Genomic DNA, 23175 nt, shown 5'->3' with positions numbered 1-23175 from the left:
GTAGCTGTAGAGGCCCTGTGGCTCCTTCTAACATGGTCTTGGATTATTTTGACTTCAGATGACTTTCATTTGGCCTTGAACCTTTCCACTGTAAAAAGACTTTGGAGTTTCCCAGTTGTGGATGCAATATAAACCTTGAAAGAGTCAGCAAATTTTTCAATTAACCATGATGAACTGCTTGAATTGATTCATGGCTGTGTCTGCTATTGACTTTTCAGAGACTGATTAGCCTGCCTCAGAGTTCCCAGGCACTCAGCTTTTTAACTTTTTCTCCATGCAGGCTGTCTTTGGCCATTTCACTTTCCAAACTTCTCTCTCAAAATAGACTGGGCAATCAAAAGCACTGGAGGTTTCTCCAACGTCTCTCAAGATTTCTTAGTAACAAGTAGAGTTGGTATAAAATGAAATTTTGGTTTCCTATTACAGTTTTTAAAGGTTCATATCATTTTTTTAAGTTTATGTTTTTGGCCTCTGCATCTGGATATTGCCAAGTCATTGTGACATGAGGAAACTACGAAGCTTGTTATCAACCTGATATTCTCAATCCAGTGAATTTTTGTGTGTGTGTGTGAAGTATGCCAGCATTTATTCACCATGCTGACAGATCAGTGTTTAGATGCTCCCTACCTGATTCTACAGTGGAATGCCAGGAAAATTAAGCAATGGGCCTCTGCATTCTCCAGAACTGTCAGGGCAACTTAGATCATGCTCTGGGGGTACCAGGAAGAGACAGGAGACAGGAGAGAAGACACTGGCCACATCAGACTTTCAACCCCATGGGAGCCTCCCTGTTTGGTTCCGATGTTCACAGTGAAGACACACGACATGCTGAGAAGTGAGCTAGGGAAAGGCAAAGGGGAATCCAGTCAGTTCTAGGCACCAGTGTGGCCTTTTTCACCCCCCGGGACCTCAAGAGTGAAAGGGCAGGGCGGGCAGAACCTAGACGGGAGAGGGAACTTGCTGATTGTAGCCACGTCACTTAAACTCTTCAGACTTCAGGATGTATGACTCCCAAGTCCAAAGCACTGGTGGTCTTCCCTTCAAGGAGCGATGGGTAACCTGATTCAAACTCAAAATACCTTTCTCCAGCATGAGTGGCTGAGTGGGGTGGAGGTGGCGGGATGGTCCAGAAATCATCACTGTCCAGGCTGTGCAGGGACTGCACCAGGATGGTGGCTGACTGGCCAGAATCCATGGATATGACCACTGCCCAGGAGTCCACGTGGTTCAGAACCCTGCAGCTGTTTTAGGCTGGTCCGGAATCACCCAGGTGGCACTCGGCCAGACCGCGGGTCCTGTGCCGCACCGCCAAGTTGTGCTGGTAGGCCTGCTGCTGCTCCGCCTCAGCCAGGGCGCTGAACAGGGCCTGCATGTTCTGCTGCAGAGTCTCGGTGATGTGCGTGGCCCAGAAGAAGGGGGTCTGAGGGACAGTACTGGTCACCAGCAGCCCCACCTCCCTGCCGATGCTGGGGACAGTGGCCAGCCAGCCCAGGTCTCAGAAACATTCCCTCAGGAGCAGCACCAAGAAGGACCCTCTCATTTCCATGGGAACTGCAGAGAAGCTTGTCTTGGGTTTCTCTGTCTCACAGGGCTCACCAGAAGCTTTGGGAGTGAGCTGTGGACAAGCAGTGGTTCTGGCAAATCTTTGAGCAGAGGGCGTCTCCGAAATCGGCAGTACCTGGGGCCGCTCAGTCACATCGGGGTCCTCTTGGGAGACCTGTTGTTGGGATTCACGTACAGTTTTCGTTTGTGGTAGTGCTCCCCATTCGGTCCCTGGATCGCAAGTGCACTTTGTGCACAGAGCCCAGGTCTACGAACGCGAAGCATTTGCAGCCATTCTGCACTCTCTGGACATGCAGAGGGCTGAAGTCCTTTAGAAGGCATCGGATTCCCTCCTCAGAATATTATATGTGTATATATATATTCTTTTCATATTCTTTTCCGTTATGGTTTATTATAGGATATTGTCTATTGTTCCCCATGCTATACAGTAGGGTTTTGTTTTTTGTATATATATTCTGTATATATTGGGTTGGCCACAGAGTTCATTTGGGTTTTTCCGTAGTATCTTGTGTAAAAATCTGCATGAACTTTGTGGCCAACCCGGTAACAGCTTGCACCTGCTAATTCCAGACTCCCTGTCCATGACTCCCCCACCTCCCATCCACCTTGGCAGCCACAAGTCTGTGCTCTGTCTGTGAGTCAGTTTCTGTTTTGTAAATAAGTTCATTTGTGTCGTAGTTTCGATCCCATGTATAAGTGATGTCATATGGTATTTGTCTTTCTCCTTCTGACTTACTTCACCTGGTGTCATATCCATGCTGCTGCAAATGGTCATCTGAGAACGTGCCCTCAGTGGTATCCCAGTCAGGAGTACAAGGCATATCAACCCATCAGGTTCAGCATCTGGGAGGCAGCAGGCCCACTGTCTTGTTGCCATAATAAACTGGCCAAGACAGCATGTGTTAAAGTCCAATAGGTGTAGTTTCAAAATCACCTTGGGATAGATGGAGATTTCTAGTCTTCCTGTAAGAGGAAGTAAAAGATGCTAGATAACAATGATTGTGCAGACCTTGAATGAGAAAATTCAAGTGTACCTTGAGTGTACACTTGACAGTTGTCCTTTCTCATGCCCTCTTTCCTTTGCAACAAATATTTGTTTCCATTATTAAGATATGTGCACTTGATAAAAAAGATCAAACATTTGTTGATGCTTACAACATGCTAGCCACTATTCTAGGTTGGGATACTTGAAGAGTAAAGATGAATAAATCTTGTGAGGACTTTGGGTTGTTTTACACAGTTGTTTCAATTACTCTACATGAATTTTGAGAAAGGGTTAGTGTTAGCTTGCTGTGAGACCTCCAATAAATATTCTAATTCAGCTTTGATGAGACTCTTATTTTTGAGACTCTTACCCATTGTACCTATTTGCACAGCTCTTGTAGGTGTTGGAGACAGGTTTGTAAAATGAAAAGCATACAGGAAGAACTCAGTAAGTGCTGAATTTACCACCTTTATAGACTGTGATTCTGTCGCATATTGCAAAGTAGAATCATTGGACACAAACTCTGGCATAAATTCAAGCATTTACTGACTGTATGCCTTCTTTCATTCTACTGCTCTTGGTTGGACATCTGAAGTGTGCCAGCTAGGGTCCCAGGCTCTGGAATTCAGGGAGCAACAAGCTGGGCAATGTCTCTGTTCTGTGGAACCTACAGAAGGAGGACTCCTCTTTGAAGAGGATCTGAAAATGCATGTGATTTCGTGAAAACATGGAATGGACACATGAATACTTATGTGTGTGTATATTTTTGGAAGGAGTATTTCTGTTTCAGATAGGTATGAAAGAATTGTTGTGTGATTAAAAAGCAGTCAGCAGTGATGTAGTGGGCTTCCCCTATAGCTTAATCGGTAAAGCATTTGCCTGCAATGTGGGAAACTTGGGTTCAATTCTTGGGTCGGGAAGTTTCCCCTGGAGAAGGAAATGGCAAGCTGCTCTAGTATTCTTGCCTGGAGAATCCCATGAACAGAGGAGCCTGGCAGGCTACAGTTCATGGGATCACAAGAGTTGGACATGACTTAGCGCTGCTTTCTTTCTCTCTTTAATGATGTAGTAGAATGCTAACATTTTCAAAGACGTTATCTCTGGTTGCATTGTAACACCTGGATAGTTTCAGAGTGCTGGAGAAATGGTCTACTTGGTGGTACTTGTCAACTTTAACCCAGGCTGGTGTTAGGAAACCAAGCTTAGTAGGACAAGGACACAGAGGCATGTGTTAAGATGTGGTCCTACAATAGTAAGTTTATAGCTTGTTCTCTCTCCCTTGTGGTCATTTGGGGCACAATTATATCCTTTGCAAGATTTTTTCTATGCTCACTGATTCAACAGAGATATTTATAAGAGTATAATTCAGAATTTAAATATAGAAAAGTTCTCATAAGGGAGTTTATCTTTAATTCAGACATTGTATCATTAATACTTTAAATCTCATTATAACATTATAACCTGAGTGCCACATCTTTCTTCCTGTATGGAGATTTTAGAGAACAGTTCTGGCCTGATGCCATCTTCATCCACTCATTTATTAGCTGTGTTCATAATAGTGAGCTCACATATCCAAAAGTAGTCATATCAGGCTGGATGTTTCTAAGAAAATCAGCAGGTCTATGGCAGGTTTTAAAACTCCTCGTATTTGGATAGAGTCCGCAGTGATTCATTTTCCGGGAGTTCTTGAGGCTGAGGCCATGCCCAGTTTTTTTTTTTTTTTTTTTCATTCATTCTGGAGTAGACTTCATGACCAAGCAGCCTTTTTTGAACACCTGCTAAATCTGGAGGCACTGGACTAAAAGTGTTTTATACGTGTCGTCTCCTTTGTCCTCATTATAACCTGATGAGGTAGGTACTGTGACTCAGTTTTGCTGATGAAGAGAGGGACCGTTAGGGTAAGTATTGATATCCAGTGAGTGGTTAGGTTGGAAGGGTAAGTATTGATATCCAGTGAGTGGTTAGGTTGGAGCTTAGCCTCAAATCTGTCCGATACAAAAGCCCTTTGGTTGGCAACTGCTGTGTTGTACTGTCACCTAGTGGAAGAATACTAATTTCATCTTTGTTCTTTTATTTCCCAAATTTTCTGTAATAAATGTGAATCAATTTTATATTCTAATAATCTCAACCAATATCATTAAAATGTGTATTGTGATGAAATTAGATTAAAAAACATTTTTCTCTGTAATGTGAAAAATATAAAAGCACATGAATCTTAACGTTATAACCCTATATTTAACAGTTAGATAATATAATTAATGTTTAAAATAAAACATAGTAGACATACACACATTAAGGTTTCTGCTTCAGTTATTTTTCTTGGGAAAATAGCATTTATTGATTTAAGAGCTTTACCCCAGATAATAAAAGTGATTATTTAATTTCATTGGCATCATGATTGGGACAAGGACAAGAAAAGCATTTCCTTCCTCTTTGTGGTAGACATTTATATATATGGAGAGATTATGGGTAATTTTAAGGGAGTTTTGTGATTAAAGGAAGAGAGTGGCTAGAGGACTCAGGAAAGGTTTCTGATAATAGTGGGGATTTGAACATTTTTCCCCCGCTCTTCTTTCTCTTGCCCTACCAGTATAATTCCCTAGAGAAGGAAATGGCAACCCACTACAGTATTCTGGCCTGGAGAATCCTGTGGACAGAGGAGCCTGGCAGGCTACAGTCCATGGGATTGCAGAGTCGGACACAACTGAGCAACTAAACCACCACCAGTATAATTTGATCTTAGGAGCAGTTATCAGTACTATGGGAGACAAATTAATTTAGATAATCAAATCAGCTTATTTTAGGCTGTTTATTTAACCTTCCACTCTACCACCACTGGATAGAGGAGCCTGGTGGGCTACAGTTCATGGGGTCGCAAAGCGAAACACACACACACACCCACACACACACAGCCACACCCACACACATATACCTACCCACACACCCCCACCCACCCACCCACCCACTCACCCACACACACCACCTGCCTCCCCACTCCCAAAACATCCATCCTTTTTGGCTAGTCACAATGAATCCTGGGAGTTTTTGCCTCATTTGATCTTGAGTAGGACCTGACAGTCTGCATTTTAACGAAGGAGCTAGGTAAGTTGTATGATCAGGCATATTTGAGAAGCCCTGGGAGAGAGGAAAGCTTGCATGAAGAGAAGCAGTAGAAAGTGAGATTTTAAAGTTGGATTAGGTCCAGAATATGAGGAGCCTTGAGTCTTAATCCATGTATTTTGGAGGTGGTGCTCTAAGGTGTGAGGAGCCAGTGAGGGGCACCCTGGAGGCAGGGAGGCAGCTGTGGAAGTTTGATTGGAAAAGTGGAGAGTCGTGGGCAGCCTGAAGGAGGAGCCATGGGCCAGCGGAAGCTGTTAAAGACCTTGAGGCGTGAGTCAGTGCGGGTTTCAGCTAGGACCGCGGCAGAGGTGTAGGGAGGAAAGGACATGAGTCAGCACTATTAAAACATCAGAGTTGAAGGATCCTGGCGAATGATGGAGAGAGGAGCAAATCACACAAGGGAGACGATGGAAAGAGACTGAGGCCATATGGGCAGGAGGGTGGGCATTGAGGAGGGGAGAGAGGTGCCAGGCTTGTTGCCATCTATTGGAGTGTGAAGCTCCATTGGGACTTCAGTTTGAGGGAGACAGAAATGTGGGACTCGGTAGAGACCACGACCGAAAGAGCTGTATTTAGCAGTCCTCTCCATGGAGGCTGCTGTGGGAACCACGTGGTCAGCTGAGACTGCCAAGGAGGGTGTTACAGGGACCGTGGTGAAGTCCTTGGGGAGCAGTAACGGGCCAGGTAGAGCACAGAGGGAAAGAAAGTGGCATCACAGGAGCCAGCAAGGTGGAAGTGGTCAGCGGTTTTGATTTCTGCAGTGAGGGGAAGAAAAACGAGGTCTTCTCAAAGGACATTGGATTTAGCTCAGTTTTAGCAGTAAGGGGAGAAGCTGGACATTCAGATTTAATGAGTAAAGAGATGGTAAGGAAGCGCTAGTGGGTGATTTTTCAAAGCTTGATGGGAAAGGGCAGTAGGAGACTGTGATAGCTTGGGGGTTGAGAAGATTTCGAGGTCAGTGGAGGCTTGTATATATTCAGAGGCTCCATGCAGAGGAGGCACGGTATGCGATCCAGAGGACTCTAGAGGGCGGGGATTCTAAAGACACGGACTTTTCATATCGAGTTCCAGGACTGTGCTAGGGTCCAGAGGTAAGACAGCCTTCATCTGTAAGTATCCCAAGAGAAGAATGAAAGTTGATAGTAAGGGGGGAAGGGATAGTTAGGGAGTTTGGGATCGACAGGTCCACCCTGCAGTGTTTAAACTGGATAATCAACAAGGACCTACTGTTTAGCACAGGGAGCTCTGCTCGATGTTATGTGGCAGCTTGCACAGAAGGGGAGTTTTGGGGAGAATGGATACATGTATGTGTATGGCTGGGTCACACTGCTGTGCACCTGAAGCTATTACAGTGTTGTTAAACGGCTATACTCCAATATAAAATAAAAAGTTAAAAATGTTGGCAGTGAGATTTGACCCTGAGCAACTCGGGTGGTGGCCGCACAGACGAGGGGAAGCCTTGGACAGAAAGCCACATCTGGAGCATAAGGGTCAGCACTGGGAGGGGACGACGCATGGATGCTGGGGTGTGTCGAGGAGGGCGAGGTGGCCGAGGACTTCATCCGGGACCCAATGCTTTCATTGTCTTGTGCAGGATATGTGTTCTTTTGCCAGTCAGCAAGGTAGCTTATCTCAGGTGGGGAGCCTTCCTGGGCAAATGCTTGAAAATGTATTGGAAGAGCAAAATTGTTTGTGTGATTGAAGTCGAGGAAAGTTGGAGGGGTGGATAAGAGCCAGAACAAAAAATGTCTTATGTGTCTTGATGAGGAGTTAGGTTTTTGCATTTTTTGCCTCCCTCCCCCGACCCCCTGCCAGCTTTGGGGAACTCTGATAAGAATTTAAGCAGAGAGGGAAATTCCTGGTGGTCCAGTGTTTTGGACTCAGTGGTTTTACTGCCACGGCCTGGGTTTAGTCCCCAGTTGGGGGACTATTATTATAATAAGATCCCACAAGCCCCAGCAGTGCAGCAAAAAATAAATAAATGAATGAAAAGAATTTAAGAAGAGATGTGCAATGATCTAGTTTGCCTTTAGGAAAACCATTCTGGCTGCATTGTGGGCAGTGGTTTAGGGGCAAGAGTGGCCACAGCAGCCAGGTTGGAAGGCTGGTGTTCAGTCCAGGTGAGAATCAGTGGAGGATGAAGGTAGAACAGAGTAAGGAGGTACTTGGAAGCAGGAGATACTCGGACAGAACTGAGGATTTGCAAGGTTTCCATGAGGATGGAGGTTGAGAGGGTGGGAAGGGAGAGGAGGAGATTTCAGGAAAAGCTGAGGTTGACTTTCTTTCTGATGTTGAGTTTGGCAGGTAGGAAACCTTTACTGGGAATGACACTGAATGTTTAGAAAGTGGTAAACCTTGCGGGATGTCTCATCTCAAACGGAGAGAGTAGACCAGCATCTGTATCTGCAGATCACGGGAGGGTGTGGCCTGGAGAGAGGAATGTGGACACGCTGAGCACAAGAGTGATAGCTGAGACCAGCGTGCAGAACAAATCCCAGAGCGTGGGTCCTACACATGCAGAGCCTCTTGTCGCAAGCCTTAACGATCCATTTCTGAGTGCCTCCACCTTTCTCGCCTTAGCTATCTTCCAGGTTAGCCACTGGACTCTTCCTGGCATTAGGCAGGAAAAGAAAAACAATGATGGCATCCACATATACTTCATTTTCCTACCAATTAGCAGATGTGATGAGAGGTTTGGATCCTTAGAAGAGCATCAGATCCCATAGTTAGGCTTGGAGTACTTGTCAAACTCATTTATATTTCACCATGTGGCCCCCATCTAGCCCTTACCAAGGAAGCTGAAGTTCCAATTTTTTTTTTAAAAAAAAGTTAACCCCATGAGAATATACAACTGTTATATATCTTGGTTTCTTTTTAAATTCGGTAGTTGGACAGTGTTGTCTTTGGCAAATACAAGAATTAGAATATGTAGTTTTTCCAAATCTATTACAGGGAAATCTGTGTAACTTACTTTACTGCTCTGGCAATCTCTTCTTAGTACTAAATGGACTAACAAAAATAGAATTTATGGCCCTTTTCAACTCTGAATTGAAACACAGTTGAGACTTTGCCCCAGAAATAAAACTCCTGTCTGGAGCATTTTTACACTGGAACCTTCATCGTAGCTTTCAGTTATTACTGAGAATTAATTTTCCCAGTGATATAAAGCAAGTGAGTGTTCTCCGTCTGGAGGTGGTGGGTGTTTCTTGTTAGCAATAAGAAAACAGGCTCTTTCCATCTAAGTCAGAGCCTACTTAAGTGGTTATGATGGCTGGCTTTTAAGCGAAACCCTAATGAGACCTATTACAGATTTAGTAGTATGGATCATGTGTGGGTCTTGTTTAGATCTTGTTTTGAATAAATAAGCTGAAAAGACATTTTTGAGACTGTGGGATAAGATACAACATAGACTGATAACTTAATTCTCCTGAGAAATCATTGGTGATTTTGTTGTTTGTGAAAACGTCATGATCGTGTTTTAAAATGTCCTTCTCTATTAGAGACGTGTGCTGAAGTATTGACAGGTAAAATGATCTGAAGTCTGAGATTTGCTTTCAGAATACTGAAGCATAAAGAGTTAGAGTGTAAAGATGAAATCTCAGTGGCAGGGCAGTTCCAGTTTAAAAAAAAAAAAGACTTAAAAGTGAACGTAGTGAAATGTAGAAGCGAGGAACAGGAGGGAGTTGAAGGTCTGCTGCTTCTTTGGTTTTGACACTTCTGCAGACACCTGTTACCCTTTCCACACATAGAGTGACGAGGTTTTTGCCTTTCTGACCCTCAAATCAAGGAATATGGCACCACTGTTAGACTGTGCCATTGTAGTTGACACTCCCCACCCACCCAGGAGGGCCTCTCTGGTGGTTCAGACTGTAAAGAATCTGCCTGCAATATAGATCTGGGTCCGATCCCTGGGTTGGGAAGATCCCCTGGAGAAGAAAATGGCAACCCACTCCGTATTTATTTCTGGGGCAAAGTCTCAACATGTTCTTGCCTGGGGTTGGAGGAGCCTAGTGGGCTCCAGTCTGTGGGGTTGCAAAGAGTCAGACACCCTGAGCAACTAATGGTCACTGACTGGTACTCGGGCAGTGGTCTGGGCACTTCCTGTCTTGTCCTCCTCAGAGGCTTCAGCCGCCTGTGGAGGTGACCATGCGGGGGATTCCTTGTCCCCTGTTACGTTTTTGAGACTTTTCACTGAGATAACAACTTGGGTGGAGTGGTCTGTAAAGACAGCTGGAGTGGGAGCAGGCAGAGATTTCAATAGGAGGCATATTTTCACATGGAGACCTCGTGATGTCATCGTTGGCTCTTCTTTCTAATCAGTTCAATTTTGAGCTAGAATCAAATTCCTCAGTCTTTCAACCCAAAGTGCAAGTCAGTGCTGTGTATGTATTTTTTTTTTTTTTTTTGGTAACTGAACTCCCATCTGAAGTCTCTGCCCTGTGCAGACAGAAGGGCAGGGAATGGAGTCCATTGCAAAGGGACCATGATGGCAGTGAACCGCCACAGACTTGTTTGCCTCTTTGAATTATTCCCTGCACAGCAAGACATTAGTATGTCGTCTCTGAGGCAGATGGGCCCATCCATTTTGATCATCCACTTTGCTCTTATTTGACAATTATAACCATGCTTTTCCTCTCAGGATCTTCAGATGCTTAGAGGAAAGCCCAGAGTTTTCTTGACAGCAGCTGCTGCTTTGCTTAAACTGGTAGAATAAATTAAGCCGTTTAGCTTCCTCATGTGAAGTGAAGTGTTAGTTGTTCAGTCGTGTCTGATTCTTTGCAACTCTATGGACTGTAGCCCACCAGGCTCCTCTGTCCATGAGATTCTCCAGGCCAGAATGCTGGAGTGGGTTGCCATTTCCTTTCCAGAGGATCTTCCTAACCCAGAGATCAAACCTGGTTTTCCACATTACAGGCAGATCCTTTACCATCTGAGCCACCAGGGAAGCCCTAGCTTCCTCAGACTTGTCTGTTAATCATGTCACCACAATAACAGGGTCCGTGATGGCAAAGGGTAGTAGCTGTCTAAGGACATGATAAAATGCCTTTGAGTTGCAGGTTGAGATGGCCTGGCCCAGACCCTTACTGTGCCTGTGTGTTTTAGCCAAGGATGACTTATTCATTCATGCATCCAACTAACAAGTTTTAAGTGTCTGTTACCCATTAGTAGTCTGTATTGAGTGCTGGTTCCCAGAGCTGGATTTTGTGTTCATTGCAGCAAATTTCAAGTGTGCTCTGACTCTAGGGGTTACGGATGTGAGAAGCTAAAAGGATTTCAGCATGTAATGGGACATTAACTTACCCCTCCCCTCATATCCCTTCAAGATCCCTGTGATGCTGTATCTGCAGCTTCTGACTTCCCTCTCCAGGGGCAATGGTGAGAGAAGTATAGGGAGAAGTTCCTCCTGATACAAAGTTTGGCAAATTTTTTTCAGGCAGCAGGAAAATGTTCTTTACACATTTAACAAGCATATATTAGTTACCCCTCACCAAAAACTCAATGGATAAGAGTTTGAGCAAACTCCAGGAGATTGTGAAGGACAGGGAAGCATGGTGTGCTATGGTCCACGGGGTGGCAAAAAGTCAGACACAACTTAGCAACTACACAACAACAAGACACAAGATACTCTCAATGTGAGGACTCAGAATATATGGAACTGTATCTTACCCCCAAGGCATGTGCTTTCAGAGCTCCAAATTGTCATGCATGTTGGAATATCTTCTTAATATCTTTGGATTTTGTAGCCAAGATACCAGGTTAACCAGATTAACAAGAACAACAGAATCCGTTACTCTGTAATATAAAAGAACACAGACTCGTCCCTCTGGTGGAGAGAAGTGTGAAGGCAGAATACTAAAAAGCACCAGCTCCTGTCGTTTCACGCCCTGTGTGTTGTCACTACAGGCCCTGTGTGGTCGAAAGTTTGATGGTGGTTTCATTGACCAGACCAGTACTTTAATGGTGAGTCTTCATTCCAGAATTTGTTGCATAAAAATTAAAAAAATGTTGGAAACCCTAAATGGTACACTTATTATGGCAAATGTGGGTGAACCATAAGTTGGCCTCATGGTCACATCAAGATTTTATAGAAGGTTTCACCATTTTCGTTCTTAAACATTTAGTAGCTCATCTTACTATCACTTCTTTCCCTCCTGGAAAAGTCATGTCTTTGAATATTGTTTTGAGATAGGAGGTAGTTACTTTTACTTTATCTTATTTTTTTTTTTAATAAAAAGAATTCTGTTTGCATTTTTAAACAAGAGGTATGTATATCTTTAATTTTTAAATACCTGATTTTTGACTGACAGCATTGTACATAATAATGATAAAATTGCAAATGATGCCAAAAGAGGAAGAGGCAGAGGGAATGTTTCTTCACTGCTCATGCAATGAGCAAGACATTCTTGGCCCAACTCTGCCCAGCAGTGTATCTGATTGGTGAGTTTGGAGGGAGGAAGTGGGCACGTGTGGCCCAGCCCCTTGCCCTCCCTTTCTGAGGGAGCTGTACTGCTCAAAGAGAGAGGTGCTACTGGTCAGTCACCGTGGCCCTGCCTGGGTGAGGTAGGAATGCACTGGTCGTGCTTGCTGGGGACAGGATAGGTAAGTCTTGTCTAAATCCAGGGGTCATTCATCAAGGAAGGCTGCTGGCTCAACATTCAAGCCGCATTGTCAAGTATCACCTTTGTAAAAAGGGTGATTTTTGACCGCCCCCTGTCCAGACGTACTGGTCATACTTCTAAATTAGTTCAGAACTGGGAGAGGGGGGCAGGAAATGAGTGATATATATTGGGGTTCCTTAATGTACATGACCCAGTGAAAAGAAGTCCCTCTCTCAATTCAGAGCCATCACCAAGTCTGATAAGATCTTCCGGAAATGCTCTGTGCATATGCAGATGAATCGAGAAACGTATATGTGCGCACCTCCTCCTCCTTACGTTCAGCAGTGATGAATGCTCTGTTCTCTACTAGCGTCTTCTTGTGTTTTGATGATCTGTTTGATACTTGCTGTTGGGTGCATAATATTTTACAATATGGATGTTGTATTTAGTTTACAACCAGAAAGAATAAACATCCCTCCGTTTGAGCCTCACGCCCTGATAAATAGAAACTGTAAAGTTCTGCTGGCAACCAGTAGAGGTAGCAACTCTTTCCCACTCCTTTTTTTTCCCCCACACAAAAGAGGTATATCATGTGTCTCACCATAATCAGACTTCATCCTCGGTAATGGAGAGCATGCTGGAAATCTGTGTAGGGATCTACTTTTTCAGAGAACCTATTACTGGTGTTTAATTAGGAACTTTAAGCTGAGAATTAGCTGGAATGCATCTTCAGGGCAGTTAGTCATAATTGTTGTGAAGGAACTCTTTGGCACTGACATCTAAAAGTTATTCGGAAACGTTTGTATGGATGTGTATATTTTTAAAGCAGACGCTTTGGTGAAATTATAATATGACAAATATTTTCTAGATTGCATTCTATAGAACAGTTGCTGAGTCTGGATGAGTTTCCATTCTACCAGACTCAAATGCACTTGAGTATCTTTCACGGATTATTAATCCCTAAGCAAATTTAAGTCTTGGCAGAACATTTTTCAAGGTGCTGGCATTGCTTGTACCACTCAGAGTTCACATGAATGATGTTTAATGGGTAACTCACCCCTAATCTTTATGTTGGCTGTCTTTACAAGGTTGGAATCCAGTCTGCAGTCTGCAGCAAGTTATGATCATCCAGTCCATCTTAGTTATTTTTCTTCTTCTTGTCTTTTCTATTCAGCTCTCTTTCTGTTTCATTTGGAGACATTAACGTGTTCCATTACCGAAACCCAGTGGCTGCTCTTATGGGCACTGCTCTTCTGCTAGCTAGTTTGCCTTTTATTTTTCAGTGCCACTGTGAGGCTGCTGGAGTTAGTGTATCAGTTAGGCTTCAACCAGAGAAACAGAACCAGGAAGGTATAAAGAGATTTATTGCAAGAAATTGTCTGACATAATTAAGGCGTAGAGCCTAGGGACTGATGCTGAAGCTGAAACTCCAGTACTTTGGCCACCTCATGCGAAGACTTGACTCATTGGAAAAGTCTCTGATGCTGGGAGGGATTGGGGGCAGGAAGAGAAGGGGACGACAGAGGATGAGATGGCTGGATGGCATCACGGACTCGATGGACGTGAGTCTGAGTGAACTCCGGGAGTTGGTGATGGACAGGGAGGCCTGGCGTGCTGCGATTCATGGGGCCGCAAAGAGTCGGACACGACTGAGCGACTGAACTGAACTGAGAGCCTATAGGGTTGAAGGGTATGAAGGGCAGGCCACAACTCTTGGGCATGGCCAAAGCTGTTGTCCACAGGCTTTGCAGTTTCTTCTTCAGAGAAGCCCTAGCTCAACTGTTCAGGCCTGTCAACTGATAGAATCAGGCCCACCCAGATTATCAAGGTATAATTTCCCTGCGGTTAAAGACAGTTATGTCTACTATGTCTTCACGGCAATGCCTACATTAGTGTTTGATTGAATAACTGCGGATGCTGGCATAGCCAAGTCGACACCTAAACCCGACCATCACAGTGTGTCTCTGATGCTTGTTACGGTTCTCGTGGTTTCCACGGTCCATTCTGCTGCCTGCCTGGAGCAGTATGCCGTTAGCTGTGTGCTCTTCTTTCTCATTCCCATGCCTCCTTCTCCTGCAATTAAGTTAACTTGGTAACTCACTGCTGTATCCAGAGCATCTTCGGCTCTGCTCCACTGCTAAACATGTATTCTCCCTTTTTACCCTTCGGTTTTATATGATGTGTGTTTTCTCATCTATGTTATTTGTCTCACCAGGACAGAACGTTGCCATTGTTTTCTTCATTAGCTAAAATCACAGATCAGCTCGGCACCCATTCCAGCAGGAGCGTTCCTTCTCAAAGACAACAGTTGCAAAATTGGATGCTGCTTTCTTGGCTTCTGGCTGTTCTCATTGTTCTTTGTCACCCTGTCTTGGGGAAATGCCATATTGGAGGTTAGATAGGACTAAAGCCAAACAAGAAATCTGATTACTTCTTGTTTTGTGCTGCTTCTTCAGAATAGCTCCCTTTCTGCTTCCAGAACATTCTCTTTCACAGCATTGCCCTTTCAAATTGGATTTTCGAAGTTACGAAGTTCCATTATCCCAAAAGCAGCATTTATCAGATTTGATACTTTCACATTAGAAAATGTTAAAGCATTACAAGGAAGTTGCTATACGTGTGCCCTTCACTGATCTAGCTCAGTGTTTTGAATTGTTATTATTGAATTATAAGGGTCTCTGTTTCTCTAGAATTTCTTCCAGTTGCCTATAGAACATTTTAATATTCTCATTCCTTTATTCTCCTTTTACATTCTGGAAAAAGAGAATGCCAAATTTTAGCAAAACTAGGTAAACATTGAATTCCGAGACGTCAAAAAAAAGTTAATTCAGATCACTGGCAAAAGGGCCAAGATTTAGCTGGAGCCACTTATCTATAATTGATAGAAATGGACTTTTTTCATCTTGGTATTTTAATAAATAATAACATGGTCAGACAGAAAAAAAAAAAGTAGAAGTATGAATTAAAATCTGACTGTTTAGTTGCCCAAAAAATCGACAGTCAGAAAACACTGACCAAGAAGCAAAGCATGGTAGATCATGGCATTTGCCATGGGAAGGGGTATCAAATGGCTTCCCTGGTGGCCCAGTGGTGAAGAACCCACCTGCCAATGCAGGAGACACGATTTCAATCCCTGGGTTGGGAAGATCCCCTGGAGGAGGACATAGCACCCCACTCCAGTATTCTCGCTGGGAAAATTCCATGGGCAGAGGAGCCTGGTGGGCTGCAGTCCACAGGGGCTCAGAGTCAGACACGACTGAGCATGCACATGAGTGTGCACGCACACACACACACACACACACACACATACACACAGGATATCAAATATGACCTACGAATTTTTAAAGAATTCCTGACCATAAAAAATGGAAATGAAATTCCATAAATAACCTCATCGACTTCCTTATTCTGGTTATCTATAGCAGCTTCAGACAGTAAGTCATTTTAACACGCTTCTGTGGGTCAGGGTTCGGAGAAGTCTGAGCAGGCTGGTTTCTGGTCCCGCGCAGCTGCAGTCAGGTGGTCAGGCCCTCTCCTCGTGGGCTCTTTCTGGCCTGCCTGCAGCATGGAGGCCTCAGGGCTGCCTGCATGATACTGCCTATACAGTGACTGCAACATCCTCTGCTGAGCCAGGTGGAAACCACATCACCTTCTCTGACACTTGACTCTGTTGGTTATGGGCAAGGCAAAGACCCACCCAGGTATAAGAAGAGGGCACTGGACTCCATCTCTTGATAGTGGGGCTGAAAAGACTGGAAGAACACTTGGATCAGGAGGTGTTATTATGGGCATCTTTGGGGGAGAAAAATAAAACAAACCTGCCCTGCCCTGGTGTACCCTCTGGCCACAATAATCCACATACCTCCCACATGCAGAATATACTCTTGCGTTTCCAAGACTCTCCAGAAGTCTCATCCTGTTACAGCTTCAGGCTCAGGCCCAAAGTCAAGGGCCTTGCCCCAGTCATCTTCCTGACACACAGCCAGAACAAAGCAGGAGCGCAGGCTTCTTGAAGGCCTGCACCAAAGTGGGAAAACCAGAGGCCCCACGCCCACGACGGATGGGAGATTTGGCCAGTTGGCTGTTGCCTATGCCTCTACCGGTGTTCTGTCTGTCTCTTGGTTCCATGCTCTGGGCTCTTGCTTCTACTTTTTAAGTGACCCTTCCTTTTTCTTAAGGAGTCAATGCTTGCAGCTGAGTAGCCTTCTCAGACTGTTTCCTGCCCCTAAAAGTTCTGGGATCTGAATGCTCTTTTCCTTTTGTACTCTCTGTTATAGTCTCACCTGGCAGTAATTTCACAGTACAAGTATCTGTAAAACTGTGGATTTTCTGTGAATGTCGATAGGTTCACGTATTAGACAGAAGCCGTGACCTCGAGATGCTTTGGCTACTTTGGACTCCATGTGACACTGACAGGCCACAGCCTTAAGGTTCTCAGAAGTCTGATTGTGGAACGCAGAGGTTCTGTCAGGCCTGCTCTTGAGGTCTTCAGAAAGCCTGATGCATGTGTGTGTGCATGTGTGTTCCCTTGTGTCCAGCCCTGTGACCCCGTGACCCCATGGACTGTAGTCTGTCAGGCTTCTCTGTCCGTGAAATTTTCCAGGCAAGAATACTGGAATGGGTTGCCCTTTCCTTCTCCAGGACTCGAACCCATGCATTGGCAGGTGGATTCTTTACTGCTGCACCACCTGGGAAGCTTAGAAAGCCTTAGGTCTGTTTAAAAGCTTCCAGGAAGCACCACCTTAGATCTTTCTAAAGTCTTAACAGTGTCACTGGTCACAGCCTGAATTTGGTCTTTGCTCTGAAGCCGGGGCTGGGTTTGAGACATGCTGCATGTCTGGAGAGGCTGTGGAAGAGGAACCGGTTTGTGTTTAAAAATGAGTCCTTTCGCTCGTCTCTCAGTTCATGGTTTATCACAGGCAGCAAGCAGAACCCAGGTGTCCCTTTAAGCCCTCTGCCTGCAAATGTGTTCCGCTAGATCATGAGGTCCATTTCTGCTCCCGCTTCACCATAGGTATCAGCGTTGCCAAACTGTCACTGCACAGCAGTGTCCTGTCATCCTCCAGCGTCCAGTAATACGCTTCTCCTTTCCTGTAAGCCCTCACCGACGGCCTTCGTAAAACAGCAGTCCTTTCTTCATCTTCCGTTTTCTCGCGTGTCAGGAATTCCAGAAGGGCTTGTTCTGACTGGGGTCAGAGGGGAAGCACTTTGCTAGTACCCCAGGCACCAGGGAAGCCGGTCTGACTGCCCCTGGGCTCCTGGGATTGTTGTTACTTTAAGTTGCCTAGTTTGGGTGTGACTAGTGATATGCCAGTAATAGCAGGAACCATTACCACTGCTGCTTTTCTTTCCAGCCATGTTCACCGTCAAGTCCCCGTAGGTCTGCTCCGCTTTCAGAAATCCAGATTCGAACACCCCCCCTTACCCCCATAGCCACTGGAAAGCCTCTGTGCTTCTCCATTGTCTGAATTCCAAGCCCCCTGACTTGGTGGACCACAGAGGGTGCCTGTCACAGGCCAGATTTGTTCCACAGATGCATCATTTTTAGGCTGTGTAGAAGAATTTTGCTTTTACTTGACATAAACGTGTTAACATGGGAATGAAAAAAAAAAAGAGCATTCACATAAAAACCGAAGCTATCCACTTCTCTGGAAAAATTGGAAATTCTGGCAACGCTGGCTACCTTCCTGTGGCAGCAGTCTCCTTATGCCGGGCACTCCCTCTGTGGGGCTGGGCAGGTCCTGTCCAGACCACCCAGCTCCCTCCTGGCTCTGCTTTCCATGCCCTACCTTCCCACTGGGTGGAATAAGGTCTTTACTTGCCCTGCCTGGTGCGCTCGACAGGTAGTCATCCTCTCTCCTGAGATCTCACAGCATTCATATCTTGGTTATATAGCATTCACATTTTATTGAAATTATTAGCTTAAATGTCTGTCCATCTCTCTGGAGTGTGGACTACTCCAAGGTGTAGGCTTTGATTTTATTCATCTTTTGTCTAGGACTTGTCACCAGGTAGGTATTAAATAAGGCTTTGTTGACTGAATGAGAAAATAAGTGATTCTTTTGAAAGGCTTGTTCTCTGCCCTGCAGGAGTATACGGTTCAGTATGTCACCTGTTGTATGTCACACAGAGTAGAATGACATAAAGGCAAAATACCAGTTGGGAGAATTGGCCGACACTTCTTAAGCTAGAAGGAAAGAAGTAAGTAGAAATTTTGAAAGGACAGGTCAGGCTGAGATATACATGTGATATGAAAAGTAGAGTTGTAAAGTTATTTAATTTGTATGATACTGGGTTGTGGGTGTCTGATTGAATATGATGGGAAGTAAGTCTTGGAAAACTAATTTGGGGCAAGGTTATGGAGAGACTGAGCTCATTCTGAAGGCTATAGTGAGCTCTTGTTTTTTTCTTTGGGAGAAAGTTCTAGTCTATGACTCATGGCAATATGAAGGATAAAATAGAGTTTAGAGGCCAGAAGATGAATTAGCAGTTTGTTTTAATAGGAGAGACAAGAGGTCAGTGTTGAAGGGGACCTGTGATCGAGCACAGTGGCAGCTGAGGAGGTAAAATTTGCAGAATATAGTGTTTGATAGATTTGGGTTGTGAGAAAGATGAAGTGTAGTCACGATAATAGCGCCTGTCATGTCTTGAGTGTTTATGTGCCAGGCGTCATGTTAGAAACCTTAAATGACTGTGCCCTTTAGTCAAAATGACAGGGGTAGGGAAGTTTGGGAGGGAGGTTTTTTTTTTTAAGTCAAAATGGAATTTTATTTTAAAAATGTCTTGTTATCCAGTGAATGCCCCATGCAGAAACTTTATATGTATATACAAACACAGGCATTCACACGCATAGTAGAAATAATGCTTGTGTGTATCAGAAGGTACAGGCAGAAATGTCAACTAGGCCAGTAGTTCTGGATTTTTCACATTTTACTTTTCCCAAATATCCTGTTGGATAATCAAGGTTCCAAATTGTTATAAATAAAATGAATATTATTTTTTCCATGACATTTAAATTTAACATTGATCTGTTGTCATACTAATAATTAAGAAAGTTCGAGGATCTCACTTCATGCTTTAACTAGAAGGATCTTTATTCCTATTTTGCAGGAAAATCAATCACAGGTAAAATTTATGATCGTGTTTATAAAGTTTATCATGTATTCCTAAATATAAAGGGATCTTGAAAGTATTGTAATACTTTATTTTCTGAATCTAAAATTAGAAAAATAAGAGTTTTCTGGTCAGTGTGAACTTAAGAGCATTTATGGAAATAGATGAAATAAAATATCTACTTATAATAATTTGTTAGTATAAGTATATATAACTTAAACAATTTATAGAAACTATTTCATTTAGAAGTACACAGTTTTCCTTTCTTTGTATCAACAGTATTACCTAGGCTTTGACTTTCAGTGTTGGCAATAACCATCAAAAAACCAGTTTTTTGCATCATGTAAAACAGTTTTTCAGAGGATACCCTTTTCACTTCTGTCTGCATTTAAAAAAATATATATCGCTCTGTGTTTCCTCATGATGCTTTCATGAGAAATGTTATCCCAAGCCATAGGTGTCAGTTTGAGAAATATTAAGATAGTTTACTGTATATTACTAATGTTTGGTACATAAAAATCAATTAGTGTGTTGCTTTTAAAGGTGAAATGTGAGAGGCTTATATGATAAAATTGAGATATTTGCCATTGTAAATGAAAGTGGTTGTTTTCAGGAATTATTACTAAATTCATGTGAACTACTAAATTCACGTGAAATGTCATCAAATTTTACAGTGTTTCCATGAGCTGAGTCTTTTGATCAGTGCTGTGCTTATAAACCTTGAGAACTCCTATTTTGGCCTTAAGTGGGGAGTTCAATGCCAAATTTGTACCATTTTCCAGTTTCCTTTGTGTAAATACTCCTATGATATGCCAAGTCGCTTCAGTTGTGCCCAGCTGTTTGCGACCCTGTGGACTGAAGCCCACCAGGCTCCTCTCTCCATGGGATTCTCCAGGCAAAAATAGCGGCATGGGCTGCCATTTCCTTCTCCAGGGCATATTCTTGACACAGGGATTGAACCGGAGTCCTCTGCACTGGCGGGCAGACTCTTTACACCTGGGAGTCGACTTAAATTGGCTAATATGTTTCAAGTGCACAGTCCCTTTTGTTATATGTGTAACAGCTGGTATCATGGGCTGGAGAGACCAACAGTGGGCAAGGCGCTTCTCCAACCTGAGTGACGTCAGTCACCCGAGAGTCTGCAAAAAGGAAGATTCTGATTTAGTGGGTCTGGGGTGGGGCCCAAGATTCAGCCTTTCTAGATGATGCTGTTACTGCTCATCGGGACGAGGGGCAAGGTTGCCGCCGGACTGCTGTGTCAGCTAGGAGTGCCACTGATCACCTGTGATGGCTCCAGGCAGAGTGCCTCCGCTCCTTCAGCCCTTGGCTCGGGCTGAACCCACAGCTTTCCTCCAGGTGTGGGTTGGCCGGGAGCGGGCACGGGGACATGGGGGGCTGATACATGCAGCATCAAGAGCGTCAGCTGTGGCCTCCAGGCTTTCTATGATAGGGGAGAAGCCAGGAGGGACTGATGGGAGAGGCGGAGAGCACAGGGAGGCCAGGCAGTAGGCGTGGGATGGAGGTGCTGGAGAGCTGGTGGGCACAGGGGAAATGTCGGAGTATAAGCTGTGGGGGCAGTAAACTATTTACTACTGAAAACTTGGTGAGTTTAATTTTTGATGATTTGGAAGGCTTTTTTGTTTGCTTGGCCTTGCCTCAGGGACATTATAAGTAAGTTGATTTAGAAGCATGTTTTCTGTGTCTGGTTAGTAAAATGCCTGGTCAGAGAAAAGTTACTGAGTGTTGCTTTCTGCCATACCCAGAGTGTTCTCAGTGTGTGGATGTGAGATGAGTTCTTGGGTTCAGGCTGCAGTGGGGCAGGCAGTTTGTCCAGCCAGTAAAGGGGAAGTGGAATACACAATTTGCAGGGGCAGGAAAATCATTCCAAGGAGATCCCCAAATCCCACTCCTGGAAGAGTTGCCGTGGCACCGTAAGCAGCTGGCCAGTGTCTTGGAAGAAAGAGCATGCAAAACTAAGACAAACTTGAAAAAACTGTGTTTCTTTGGGTCACGTTCATCCTTTATTCAGGAGTTTGTTAGAGAAACATACCTCCATTTCTAACATTTAACACCTTGTGCAGAAAGTGCTTCCGCTGGCTTTCCTGTATGCTCCTGTACACATGCTTCCTCCTGTTTTTATGTCTGGGACCAGGTGGCGACCTGAGATACTGTATGGAGGTCCTGGGTCCTGGTATTTATAGAAAGCTCCTGTTCTGAGCGGCAAGCCTGGCAAGATGAGTCAGGCGGCTCTCTGGACTGTTTCCCTTGCTGCTGCCATTCCGTCTCCCTAGCCAATCTGTCCTAGCTCTGCTTCTGACACCCGACCCCATGGCCACAAGAACTGGCCTGGGAACCACACTATTGTTCCCTCTGTCTGGTGGAGCCTGACTTTTTTTTTGGGGGGGGGGGGGGATTATAACTTCATTTCTTTGATGGATTTTCATAAAAATACTGTTTTGAGAAAGAGAAAATAATATCACTTTCCTTCCCAGAGGTTTGGTATAAATAGAACTGCTCGATTGTATTTTATTCCCAGTTTGGGGAATGAATGTTATTGCATGTAAAGGCTTGTCTAACCTCGCCGTTGCCAGCTCTGACCTGAGGAATTTGTGAGCGTATGAATACCTCTAGCTATGACTTAAATTGAGCTCATATCTCTGAAAATCATTGGGTTATTTTTTAAACCTCTGACAGAGGAAAAATTTCATTCAGTCACCTCTTGGCTTTACTAAGTGAGTGGGCCGTTTAATAGAATAAGAACGATGTAACTGGCATGCAAGCATTGTTCTAGAGGTGAGTAACCTCCATTTTCATCATTGTAAGGAATGGGGCAAGATAGAAGCTTTTACACATTTTATTTTTTGAAGCATCTGTTTTGTAGATTATTCTTCCGTTCTGTAATAAATTAAAAAAAAAACAAAAACTATTTGTTTAAACCATGTGAAACTTAGTTGCCTTAGCTCTAAGACCTCTAAGACCTCCAACTTCCCTGTCATCCTTACAAACTCCCTACAAGGATGTAACTTTGTAAAATTGCTTTCTGGTCTCTTCCTTAGAGGTCAGTGTCATATAACTACGCCATGAAACCTGGGTTTCAAATTATGCTGAGAGTTTTTTCCTTTCCAATAAACCAAGATAACATCCTTAAGGAATACATTTGCGTTCTTACTCTTGCTACACTTATATGAACATTTTATGCTACGTAGATTTTTTAAATTGTTCTCTGTCCTAATTTCTACATTCCATTTGTTTAATCACTGTTTATTGCTTAAAGGCCAACGCCACCATTTCTTTCAATATCCGAGGCTATAATTCTAGACATTTTGCTTTATCTTTCTCTCTTCCAGCAAATAAAACCAAGAGGAGGGAGACAGGGTTCTAAAATGAAATAGAAGCTGGCCATTTTACTGTCTGTAGTTGGATGCCTCTTGCAGAAACAAAACGGACAGATTTTCTAAAAGTAGAATGAGAGGGAAAAGAACATCCACTGAATCTTAGGGTGGGAAGCTGCACTGTCACGCTTTCAGAGAGATTTCCGTGGTATGCTCTTTTAAACGAGCACACGAATGTTAGTAATTGTCAACCGTGCTTGGGTTTTACAGTCTGAATGAAGGTAGAGTATTTTTCTGTTTATGATCCACAGTTTTACTTGTCTTCTCACTTCTTAGTTAACGGTATGTTTTGTAGTAGATGTGGCTTTAAATGCTTTCTTTTAATGTAGTCATTAACAGATTTTCCTCTGTTGCTCTCATCATGATTAGTGTTGCTAAGAAAACAATTTTATTGTATACGTCA

The 23175-nt window shown here is 43.8% G+C and overlaps 1 protein-coding gene and 1 pseudogene across 1 annotated transcript in view; one reads left to right on the top strand and one right to left on the bottom strand.

The window, feature by feature from the left end:
• STK39 (serine/threonine kinase 39) overlaps positions 1–23175 on the top strand; it is a 318038-nt gene that overhangs the window by 158530 nt on the left and 136333 nt on the right. The window lies entirely within an intron of this gene.
• Positions 976–9965, bottom strand: LOC102180164 (annotated as a pseudogene).

This window comes from Capra hircus, chromosome 2 (assembly GCF_001704415.2).
Source record: "Capra hircus breed San Clemente chromosome 2, ASM170441v1, whole genome shotgun sequence".
In the NCBI taxonomy this organism is placed as follows: Eukaryota; Metazoa; Chordata; class Mammalia; order Artiodactyla; family Bovidae; genus Capra; species Capra hircus.
This window is presented reverse-complemented; position numbering and strand designations above follow the sequence as displayed.